Source organism: Lepidochelys kempii, chromosome 14 (assembly GCF_965140285.1).
Source record: "Lepidochelys kempii isolate rLepKem1 chromosome 14, rLepKem1.hap1, whole genome shotgun sequence".
Classification (NCBI taxonomy): Eukaryota; Metazoa; Chordata; order Testudines; family Cheloniidae; genus Lepidochelys; species Lepidochelys kempii.
This window is the reverse complement of record NC_136393.1, coordinates 10,906,575-10,919,171: the sequence shown is the minus strand read 5'-3', so window position 1 is coordinate 10,919,171 and position 12,597 is coordinate 10,906,575.

The following is a 12,597-nucleotide window of genomic DNA, read 5'->3' as shown; positions in this document are numbered from 1 at the left end:
AAAGGTTCAAAACTTGCCCTCCCAATGGTACCAAAGGAAGGAGTCCGTTTCCAGTAATGAAACCTCTTGTACTAGAAATATGGGGGTAACCTGGGGTTTGATTCTGGGATGTACCTCTAAGTGTGTCAGAAAGGAACTCCCATCCCAGTGGGAAGGGACGTGATAGTGATTTTAAGCCACCTTTGTGCCCTTCCCATCCTGAGCTGCTCTGTTGTACTACCTGGAATTCCCACAGTGCTGTGTGCTGCGGCCCTGTCTCACCCGGCCAGTCCCCATGCCCTGGGGCTGGTGAAGTGGTCCTCAGAAGACAGCCTTTTAGGACCCCTTTATGCTGCTCTGGCTCTTTCCCCTGGCCTAAATGAGCTGGAGCAGGAATGAGACATTCACCCTGTTTTCCCGTGGCCTCAAGAAAAGCACTCTCTCACTCATCACAAGCTATCTTCTTCGATTGTCTCAATGACTGTATGAAATTAATGCTAAGAAATTACTCGGAATTCCAGGACTAGCCTGGATTGGATCTCTGCAGTGGCCCATCTCAACTACTGACACAGTATGGAGCCATCAAAGGGAGCAGCTTTTCCAAGAAAGAATTAATAGCTTTTTCAAGCTGACAATCAGTTAGTCCATGCCCAGAGTAGAATAACGGTGTTGGTCGGATGTGCAAGGCACCAGAGATGTCCTCAAGATGGCTTCTCTAGCAGAGTGTGGAGAATAGTAGCAGATTTCTTTTAACATGCATTGAAGCTGTCCACCTGTGGAAGTGTATCAGATGATGGTTGGCTTGGCTGGAATTGTTGCCTGGACAGTGATGGAGTGCCGAAAGGAATAAAGCTGATTGTACAACCACGAGAGATCATGAAAAGCCCATTGTACTTAATGGAGTCAGTGGATGAAATGCTATATCTGATGTAATCTAAGAAAATGACTCATGCCACTGTTATAAATACCAGCCCACTTTCTAGGGAACTTTATTCTTCCGGGATCTGTATTTGCATTGAATTTGCCCCAGGGATCCGCACACCCAAGACCCCAAACCCTTCTGAGCCTCAAGGATACACACTGCCTGACCTACCCTCTACTCTAGAACAGCAGGGGGGAGCCCATAAAGAGGCCAGTTATCACCCACCATAGTTCTCCTCCTCCTTTTTCCCGTGTATGGCAGCACAGCATGCAAGCCTGATGCTCTAGCTATTGAACACTTAGCTTGTAGATTTCTCATGCCTGAGACATCCTCGTACATCATTGACCGCAATGGGGAAATGGAGCTGGCATTCCTCACTCATCTGAGGAGAAATGACGACTTCTTCTCGAATCTTTGAGGAACGTCGTACCACGGAAGCTGCAACTCAAGGCTTATGCTCTGCAAAAAAGCAAGTGACTGTGATGCCACCTGGAAAGAAATATAGCTGATAATGAAATACAATTAAATGTGTTCCATGCTGACTTACCTTTCATGGGCAGTCAGACTCTCAATGCTCTATTTGATAAAATAATGAGTTCTATTGTGGGGGAAGGGAGGGAAAGCATAATTAAGAGACATCATTACAAACTTGTGTAAATCTCAAGTAATTCCACTGATTTAGTGAGTGTCTCAGTTTATGCAGATGGAAATGGGTATAATTTGCCCCACCGGAGAAAAATGACACTCCCTATAGAAAACAGAGGTCCTGATCCAGCTCCCATTGACACCAATGCAGAGAGATTTCCATTGGTCTCCAGAGGCATCAGATAAGACTGATGAGTTACAAATGGGAACAGAAAGTGAATTCCCTTCTTGCTTCAGGAACGGCCTTTCTAGGTAAGAGCTGCAGGACATTGGTAAATCAGTGAGGGAAAATACGAGTGGCAGTAGCTGCTCATTTATACCTGTTCTGTGGATGAGGCTCTTTAGGGATATTAATTTTTGCACTTTTCACCAGCACCGAATTCTTACGCATTTTAAAAGTGACTGGTTAATTCACCAGGTGAGTCTAATAACCTTGTCATTATGCTATTTTTTTCACTTCAATTAAAAATGTTAGCTCATCTGGGAGAAGAGCAGAGGTTAGGAAGTGGGACTGGTTCAATTGTGAAGGAAAGAATGAAAAGCTTTTGAAAGAACAGCTTGTATGAAACCCAATCGTGAGATCCAGATTCTGCCTTCTGTATATAGCTCTCACAGGACTGATAAAATCAGATTGTTTTGATACTTTGCATGTATAAAAATGCCTTTAATTCAATTTTTTATAAGCACTAAGATCTTTGCAAGACTAAAGTCTCACGAAGAGTGAGTTCCAGCAATGTGTTTTGCTTTTTTAATTATTATTTTTGCACCATATTCCCCCACCCCCTCCACGGATTACTGATTTACAACAAGTCTATTCAATTCCAGATTAAACTAACCTAGGAGTAAGTGACAAGGTCATTCAAGAGACAAGAGACAAATTCCAGATTAAACTAACCTAGTAGAGTACAAGGTGGTTCAAGAGACAAGCTACAAGCTGACCATGTTCAGCCATGAACCTGAACATCTGTTCCAAGTTGCCAAGACTCCAACTGAAAAAAACAAATATTTCCACTATAGAACAACCAAACCATCATCCTGAATGTTGCAAAAGATTTTGGTTCAACCAGCCCTGGGGCTTGGCTCTTTGTTTACAATGGCTGAGAACATATTTATGTACATATTTCAAGAAATACACACTTAAGCATATTTACAATATGTCTAATGTTCAAAGTCTGAGGTTATTTGATCTGCTACTTTAACCACATCTGCTCCTATTTAGCATAAATTCTATCCACAGCTGGTCAGATCTGTAGTGATACATTTTTCAATTGCATAGTATGGTGTGTGGTTTATTTTCCTTCTTTAAATTAGGAGAGATTAGATCTGTCCTGTTCCCACTCAACAGGTACAAATGCTTAGTGCTTAAACTCATGGATATCATACCAAAAGGACTGAAGGTAAAAAATCCATTACAATCTACATATCACACAGACTATGCTGAGAGACTGTGCCACACAGTTTCAGAGAAACTGCAGAACCACCTGATCAACATCCTGTACCAAACAGGGAAAGATTGTGACTGAGCTCTCAAAACTGGATACTTTCATAAAAAACCAACCTTCCACACAAACTTCCTCATGGATTGACTTTACAAAAACTAGACAAGCCATTTAAAACACAAACTTTGCTTCTCTACAAAAGAAAAAGGACACTAAACTGCTACATGCCACAAGGAGCCAAAACAGTAGTTCCCTGACCCCACCCAACAATATTGCTGTTCTTTCCAGCTATGCTCTTAGCCCAGCAGAAGAGTCTGTCCTATCTCGGAGCCTCTCCTTTTGTCCCTCCAGACCCACGAACATGATACAATTCTGCAGTGACCTAGAATTCTACTTTCGACGTCTCCAACACAAAGAATATTTCCAACACACCTCTGAACAACATACTAACTCACAGAATCCTTCCTACCAACACTACAAAAAGAAGGATTCTGCATGGACTCCTCCTGAAGGTCAAAACAACAGAGTGGACTTTACATAGATTTCTTCCGTTGACATACACAGGCTAAAATGGTGGAAAAGCAGCGTCACTTGCCCCATAACCTCAGCCATGCTGAACACAATGCATCAACAGCCTCAGAAACAACTCTGACATCATAATCAAAAAGGCTGACAAAGGAGGTGCTGTCATCATCATGAATAAGTTGGAATATGAACAAGAGGCTGCCAGGAGGCGCTCTAACTCCACATTCTACAGGCCATTATCTTCTGATCCCACTGAGGATTACCAAAAGAAACTACATCATCTGCTCCAGAAACTCTCTGAAAAAGCACAGGAACAGATCTGTACAGACACATGCTAGAACCCTGACCAGGGGTATTCTGTCTGCTACCCAAGATCCATAAACCTGGAAATCCTGGATGCCCCATCGTCTCAGGCATTGGCACCCTGACAGCAGGATTGTCTGGCTATGTGGACTCTCTCCTCAGGCCCTACACTACCAGCACTCCTAGCTATCTGTGAGACACCACTGACTTCCTGAGGAAACTACAATCCAACGGTGATCTTCCAGAAAACACCAGCCTGGCCACTATGGATGTAGAAGCCCTCTACTCCAACATTCCACACAAAGATGGACTACAAGCCGTCAGGAACAGTATCCCCATTAATGCCATGGTAAACCTGGTGGCTGAACTTTGTGATTTCTGTCCTCCCCACAACTATTTCACATTTGGGGACAATATATACCTTCAAGTCAGCGGCACTGCCATAGGTACCTGCTTGGCCCCACAGTATGCCAGCATTTTTATGGCTGACTTAGAACAACGCTTCCTTAGCTCTCGTCCCCGAATGCCCCTACTCGCGCTACATTGATGACATCTTCATCATCTGGACCCATGGAAAAGAAGCCCTTGAGAAATTCCACCATGATTTCAACAATTTCCATCCCACCATCAACCTCAGCCTGGACCAGTCCACACAAGTGGTCCATTTCCTGGACACTACTGTGCTAATAAGCGATAGTCACATCAACACCACCCTATACCGGAAACCTACTGACCGCTATACTTACCTACATGCCTCCAGCTTCCATCCAGGACACACTACACGATCCATTGTCTACAGCCACGCTCTAAGATACAACCGCATTTGCTTCAATCCCTCAGACAGAGACAAACACCTACAAGATCTCTATCAAGCACTCTTACAACTACAATACCCATCTGCTGAACTGAAGAAACAGATTGACCAAGCCAGAAGAGTAACAGAAGTCACCTACTACAGGACAGACCCAACAAAGAAAATAACAGAATGCCACTAGCCGTCACCTTCAGCCCCCAACTAAAACCTCTCCAACGCATCATCAAGGATCTACAACGTATCCTGAAGGACGACCCATCGCTCTCTCAAATCTTGGGAGACAGGCCAGTCCTTGCCTACAGACAGCCCCGCAACCTGAAGCAAATAGTCACCAGCAACCACACACCACACAACAAAACCACTAACCCAGGAACCTATCCTTGCAACAAAGCCCATTGCCAACTGTGCCCACATATCTATTCAGGGGACACCATCATAGGGCCTAATCACATCAGCCACACTATCAGAGGCTCGTTCACCTGCACATCTACCAATGTGATATATGCCATCGTGTGCCAGCAATGCCCTGCTGCCATGTACATTGGTCAAACTGGACAGTCTCTACGTAAAAGAATAAATGGACACAAATCGGATGTCAAGAATTATAACATTCATAAACCAGTCGGAGAACACTTCAATCTCTCTGGTCACTCGATTTCTGACCTAAAAGTGGCAATTCTTCAACAAAAAAAACTTCAAAAACAGACTCCAAGGAGAGACTGCTGAATTGGAATTAATTTGCAAATTGGATACAATTTAACTTAGGCTTGAATAGAGACTGGGAATGGTTGAGTCATTACACAAAGTAAAACTATTTCCCGTTGTTTATTCTTCCGCCCCCCCACCGCCCCCGTTCCTCAGACGTTCTTGTTAACTTCTGGAAATGGCACACCTTGATTATCACTACAAAGGGTTTTCTCCCCCCGCCCTCCTGCTGGTAAAAGCTCATCTTAAGTGATCACTCTCCTTACAGTGTGCATGATAAACACCCATTTTTTCATGTTGTGTGTGTATATAAATCTCCTCCCTGTATTTTCCACTGAATGCATCCGATGAAGTGAGCTGTAGCTCACGAAAGCTTATGCTCAAATAAATTGGTTAGTCTCTAAGGTGCCACAAGTACTCCTTTTCTTTTTATTAAAAAGAGCATGTTAACTTGTTTTGTTTAACATTTCCTCTTATATAGCATTTGAATTTCTTTATAAGAAAGACAGTGTGTTTGTTTGCTTTGTATATTGTTAATTGGGCCTCAAAAGAAAAAATCTCATTAAAATTCTGATTAGTGATGTTGGCAAGCAGCTATTGAGAAGGACTCTTTCTTCCTTTGATAAGGTTTGAAACAGCAATAACAAATAGTAAAAATAAGATCACAGCCTGTTTTCCCTTGCCAATCAAAATAATGTATTCTCCAGGTTAAAGTCCCTCATCTTGTAATGACGACAACTGACTGTCTGTCTCATAGGTCTACAAACATGCACAAGTGTTTATGCTCTGATAATGAAAGCTGACTATAAAATAAAAGAACTGCTCTCTGTTCCCAAAGAGACCCTTAAATATGGATTCTCCGGATCAGTTCACTAGTTTTACAGTAAGAATAAAAATGTCAGAAATTAATGGCACTACAGGTATAGACATAGCTAAGTTAACAGTCAACTCCAGATCCTGCAAATACTTACCCACAGGGATACCTTTAATAAGTAGTCCTATTAAAGTTACTTACATATACCCAGTTAAGTATGTGCGTAGAGATGGTATTCAGTTAGGTGTCTGACTGCAACTTTCAGGGCTGAAGCCAAATAATTCAGCACACGTGACATTCACAAAATCCCTGCTCATCTGCCACCCAACTCTGTAGGTCCCTAAATTTCCACTCTCTAAATCCGAGCCCTCCAGCATGTGTGCAGCTCCTACACTCCCCTTATGTCCTGACACTACCCAGCTCGGTGTCTAAATCATACCACAGCTAAGCCCCAGAAGAATTCACAGGCAGGGAACACCTCATTTATCTTGCATTCAGGGTCCAAACCAGTAGGCACGCTCAGAGCACACCATGACCTCTAACCTTTAGCTCACTAGATAAAGCACTCACCCAGGATGTGTATGTGGGAGACTCAGGTTTAAATCCCCCCACTCCACTGGCTGCACAGCAGGGATTTGAACTTTGGTCTCCCCTCTCCCACGGGCATTCCTTATCCACCAGGTTATAGGATGTTTTGGGACAGGGCTCCCACAATCTCTCCTGCTGAGGCTATTTCATGGTGTAAACTAATTAACTATTCATTGGAGCAGTAGGACTGGAATGTGAGTCTCACATGGGACTGCCCTCATCTCTGGGCTAGAGTCTCTCTCTTTACCCCCACCCCCTTTAAAGTGGCTAAGTTCTCCATTTAAGTCCCACCCTATAGGTAAATCTACACTGCTATTAAACACCCTTGACTGGCCTGTGTCAGCTGACTCCGGCTCATTGGGCTCAGCTATGGGGCTGTTTAATTGCAGTGTAGATGCTTGGGCTGGAGCCTGGGCTCAGGGATCCTTCCGCTAACAAGGTCCCAGAGCCCAAGCCAGAATGTCTAAACCACAATTAGAATCAGCTGAGTCAGGCCAGCTGGAGGTGTTTAGTTGCGATGTAGAAATATCCTAAAGGTCTGCAGGATCAGAGCCAAAGTTTAGATGCAAATGTGAACAAAAAGGGTTCCAGGAGAGGTTAGGAGGAAAGTAAGTAAGTATAACAGAGTATTTTGTGGGTTTGGGGTCTATTTTTTGTTCTGTAACCATTTTTGCTTACAAATGAGATTAAGAATCATTGTTTAATTATTGGTTAGTGTACTTCATTTTTAACGCAGAAACAATTCTGTCTAATAAGCGTATTGAGTACAAGCTGAATGTTGTTTGAACTGGTTACTGTTTAGGGAGTTTTTTAATGCCTGTTTTAAAGAAAACCTTCTTTGTGGAAATCATCCAACAGTGTGGCCTTCCGGAACTTAACAGGCAGCTGGATGCCACCTTTTGGGACAGGACCCATGCCACGTCAAGACAAAGCCTAAACATAGTCATAGGGAAATATGTTTTTCCTTCTTAACAATGTGGAAAGCAATGAGACAAACTCACTCTCTGAAGTCCAATGGACTTCACCAGAGCGGAGTTTTGTTTTGAGATGTCTGCATGGAAGAGCTCTGAGGACTACCTGAAAACATTCCAATTTGGTGGGTATGCCCTTGCCTTAGTCCCTTTACATTAGAAAGATCACCTCAAAGATTCTTTTTATCCAAACTATTTTAATGAATACACTAGGAAGACACTTGCACAGGCATCAGATTGCATTTGTCTGAGGCAATAGTCAATGTAAAGATCTATATGTTCCATCAATGCTCTTCCTAAAAAAGTAATTACCAAAAATAAAAGCATCTCTAGCAGACTTTTATTGCATCTACTGAAGAACACACAGTCAAGAAAAGACACTAAATAGTTTCAAATGGGACTTATGAAGGGAAATTTTAAAAAGAACAAAATACATTCCATGCTAACTTTACTGGGCTAGGTTCTGATCATATCTTTATATAAAGCTGAGAAATGAATGCTGACACTGTGGATTTACATTGCTATGATACAGATCAGAATTTGCTCTTACTATTTGGTACATCAAGGATTTTGCAACTTAAACCAGGAATAATCAACCTCACTTAACCACAGGACCTTAGGAATGCTATCCTATGACACAACTTGTAACTATGGCATACGGATGAACACTGAATGTTAATCTACCACATGCTACAGTTTTTAAATGTGAACAAATGGGCCTAATGTATTATGTTTTATAGGCTAAGTTTGTGAGATTCTTCCCAGTTTTTTCCAGCAGAAAGCTAAGGCTCTCCTGCTGTGCTCTTGTTTAACTTGTGGAGTTCCAAGGGATCTTAACATCCTAGGCCTAGAAGACTGGAAAGGGCAAATATAGTGCCAATCTATAAAAAGGGAAAAATTACAGACCAGTCATCTTAACTTCTGTACCTGGAAAGATGATGAAGCCAATAATTAAACAATCAATTTGAAAACATCTAGCTGATAATACGGTGATCAGTAACAGTCAGCATGGATTTGTCAAAAACAAATCATGTCAAACCAACCTGATAGTTTTCTTTGATAGGATAACAAGCCCTATGGATGAGGGGTGGGGGGAAGTGGTAGACGTATATCTTGACTTTACTAAAGCTTTTGATACTGTCTCGCATGACCTTCTCATAAACAAGCTAGGGAAATGCAACCTAGATGGAGCTACTATAAGGTGGGTGCAAAACTGGTTGCAAAACCGTTCCCAGAGAGGAGACTGGTTCACAGTCATGCTGGAAGGGCATAAGTGGGGTCCTACAGGGATCAGTTCTGGGTCCAGTTCTGTTCAATATCTTCATCAATGATTTAGAATCTAAATTTTAGATAATGGCATACAGAGCACACTTATAAAGTTTGTGGATGATACCAAGCTGAGAGGGGTTGCAAATGCTTTGGAGGATAGGATTAAAATTCAAAATGATTTGGACAAACTGGAGAAATGGTCTGAAGTAAATACGATGAAATTCAATAAGGACAAATGCAATGTACGCCATTTAGGAAGAAACAATCAGTTGCACACATACAAAATTGGAAATGACTGCTTAGGAAGGAGTACTGTGGAAAGGGATCTGGGGGGCATAGCGGACCACAGGCTAAATATGAGTCAACAGAATAATGCTGTTGCAAAAATAAAGTGAACATCCTTCTGGGTTGTATTAGCAGGAGTTTTGTAAGCAAGACATGAGAAATAATTCTTCTGCTCTACTCCACTCTGATTAGGCCTCAACTGGAGTATTGTGTCCAGTTCTGGGCGCCACATTTCAGGAAGGATGTGGACAAATTGGAGAGAGTCCAGAGAAGAGCGACAAAAATGATTTGAGGTCTAGAAAATATGAGGGAAGATTGGAAAAATTGGGTTTGTTTAGTCTAGAAAACAAAAGAGTGAGAGAGGCCATGATAAAAGGTTCCAAGTATGTAAAAGGTTGTTACAAGGAGGAGGAAGAAAAATTGTTTTTCTTAACCTCTGAAGATAGGACAAGAAGCAATGGCCTAAAATTGCAGCAAGCAAGCTTTAGGTTGGACATTAGGAAGAACTTCCTGTCAGGGTGGTTAGCACTGGAATAAATTGCCTATTTTTAAGAAACAGGTTAGACAAACACCTGTCAGGAATGGTCTAGGTCGAGGTGGGCAAACTACGGACTGAATATGGCCCTTGAGCTCTCATTAGGAAGCGGGGTCTGGGGCTTGCTATTTGGAACCGTGGCCAATGGGTCCTGCGGGGGCGGCGGTTGGGGCAGGGGCAGCATGCAGAGCAGAGCCCCCTGGCTGCCCCTACGTGTAGGAGCCGGACTGGGGACATGCTGCTGCTTCCGGGAGCTCCTACAGCTGAAGCCTGCACCTTAGCCTCTCCTGGTGCCCCAACCCCCTGTCCCAGCCCTGATCTCCCTCCCACCCTCTGAACCCCTCTGTCCCATCCCGGAGCACTCTCCTACACCCCAAACTCATCCCCAGCCCCACCCCAGAACCCGCACGCCCAACCAGAGCCCTCACCCCCTCCCACACCCCAACCCCAATTTTGTGAGTATTCATGGCCCGCCATAGTTTCTAATCCCAGATGTGGCCCTCAGGCCAAAAAGTTTGCCCACCCTGGTGTAGATTATACTTAGTCCTGCCACAAGTGCAGGGGACTGGACTAGATGACCTCTTGAGGTCCCCTCCCGTTCTATGATTGAGATTTGATAAATGCAAAACTTGAGCTAGATGTCATGTAACTGACAAAAAGGACCTAAATAAATAAACTCCAAGCACCGGCAGACTTCCTTTGAAGAGTCTGAACCTGGAAGGTGTTGAAGTCTGACTGATTGTGAGGGAGAATGTAGTTGTTCAGTATCAAACCTTAAATGCTCAGTCGCAGCGTCGTATGCAGGCAAACGTCCCTTTGGGCTAACTTCTATCCTGACCTCCACCCGCTGTGCAATCTTGCTGAATACCTCACTTTGAAGTTAGAATTTGGGTTTTCAATTTCCATGGGGATTATGCTTGAATGAGGATGATGTGGTTAGGTCCTAAAGCTTTCACTCATCTGTAACTGCTTTTATTATGGCCCTGATCCAGGGTGGAGATTTCTTGTAACCAGTCTGGGGTTTGTTTGTTTGGGGAGAGTGGTCTTTTGTCTCTTTACAAGGCCCCCATAAAACAAGCCGGTCAACTTAGCATTTTGTCATCCCACTTCACTGGCAATACTCCAGTTTTACTCCTGGATCCAAATAAAACTCTCCTAATTCCTGGTGGAGGACACTGAAGATTTAGTGTCCTTACTCCACTTTGGTTGCTCTGATAGGTCAGTTACTGGTTTACAGGGTCAGGCATAGTGCCTGTAAGGGACTACCTCAGAAGAATAGCATGGCAGTAGTTTTTAAAAACTTAGTTGCTCTGCATCATTATTGCTCAGTTCAAATGAGGTCAGCCACCCCCATGCAAATACATGTACTCACTTGACTGTTGTGTCAAGGGCTGCCTGTAAACTTTGGCAGAGAAAACCTATTAATCTTTCAACACATAGGCATTTAAGCGATGATTAGCAATATCTATTTTTCTGAGAACTGGAATGCAGTTTGGAACTGGCCCAGATCTCTTAAGAAAAGTCCCTCTGCCATCACCTAGGAGCAGGCCCAAACCTGTCTCTCCTGCACTCAGTTAATCCTAAATATAGGCGGGGCGGGGCACGGCATGGTTCATTCAGCTAACATTTTTATTCTTATGAGAAATCGTGTCAGTTTGCTCACTTGCGTGCCAAGGGGAAAACAAGCATCAATTAAAAAGTAATCCAAGGCTGTCAGTAAGGACTTTCACTTCAAAAGCCAAGCTATGGCTACTTCCAGGATTTCTGCCAAGGCAAGGGGAGACTCCATCCTCGATGCACAATGCTTCTTGACTGCACTTCCAAGGCTTTGCACTGCTAGGGTATAGATTCACAAGGAGATTTAGGCACCATTGACAAAAATGGTGGATGCTTTTTATAACCTTTAGCCCAGTGATTTAAGCATTTACCTGGGGTGTGGAAAATCCATACTCAAATCCCCACTATGGAACTGGAACCCAGATGACTGCCCTAACCCTGGCTATAGAGTCACTGTCATGCACGCCCCACTGACTATTCAAGTACTTTAAACAAAGTGGAACAGCTTCAACACGAGAGACTGAGAAAGACCTACCTCAGAATACCCCCAAGCCTGCAGGTTAGGGCACTCTTCCAGAAAATAGGGAGACCCAAGTTCAAATTCTACTCCAGATCAAAAGACACCTAGACGAGTGCTCTAACTACTTGGCTAATGATTAAGAGAACATCCTCCTTTGCCCATGTAGAGCTTCTTTTGAGCAGAAACAACTTTGACAAAGAGCACAACTCCTCTGGCTTCTTCACTCACCAAAATATTTCAGTTTGGGTCAAACCAAGTGCTTGCCTTTTTTTTTTTTTTTTTGGAACTTCCATCAAAGTGAAAATAATGTTATGCGCAGAGCTCTACTGAAAAACCACCAGCAGGCTCGCATTTGGAGATTTAAATGCACCTCTGAACTATGCCTGGCTGTAAGGTCCTCACTTATTACAGTCCCAAACTTGCCTCCATTCCATGCTGACCTGGCAGCCTCACTGGTTCTTATCATATCAGAAGTAAAAAATTAATCATGAACAGATTTGAAACTTATGTCACAGTTTCCTCCTCTTCTAGTCCTCTTCTGGAACAGAGACTGCATATGAGGTGAACATTTGGTTCATGGAGGGCAGAGAGACTGGGGTGGAGATAAGGCTATAAACCAATATATATTTAAGTTAACCTGTTTGGAAGTCAGCATCTGCTTTTCCATCCTGCACTTTACTTTGACTCAAAAGCTAGTTCTCCTGGGTTCTTAAGCGTCCCCTCCTT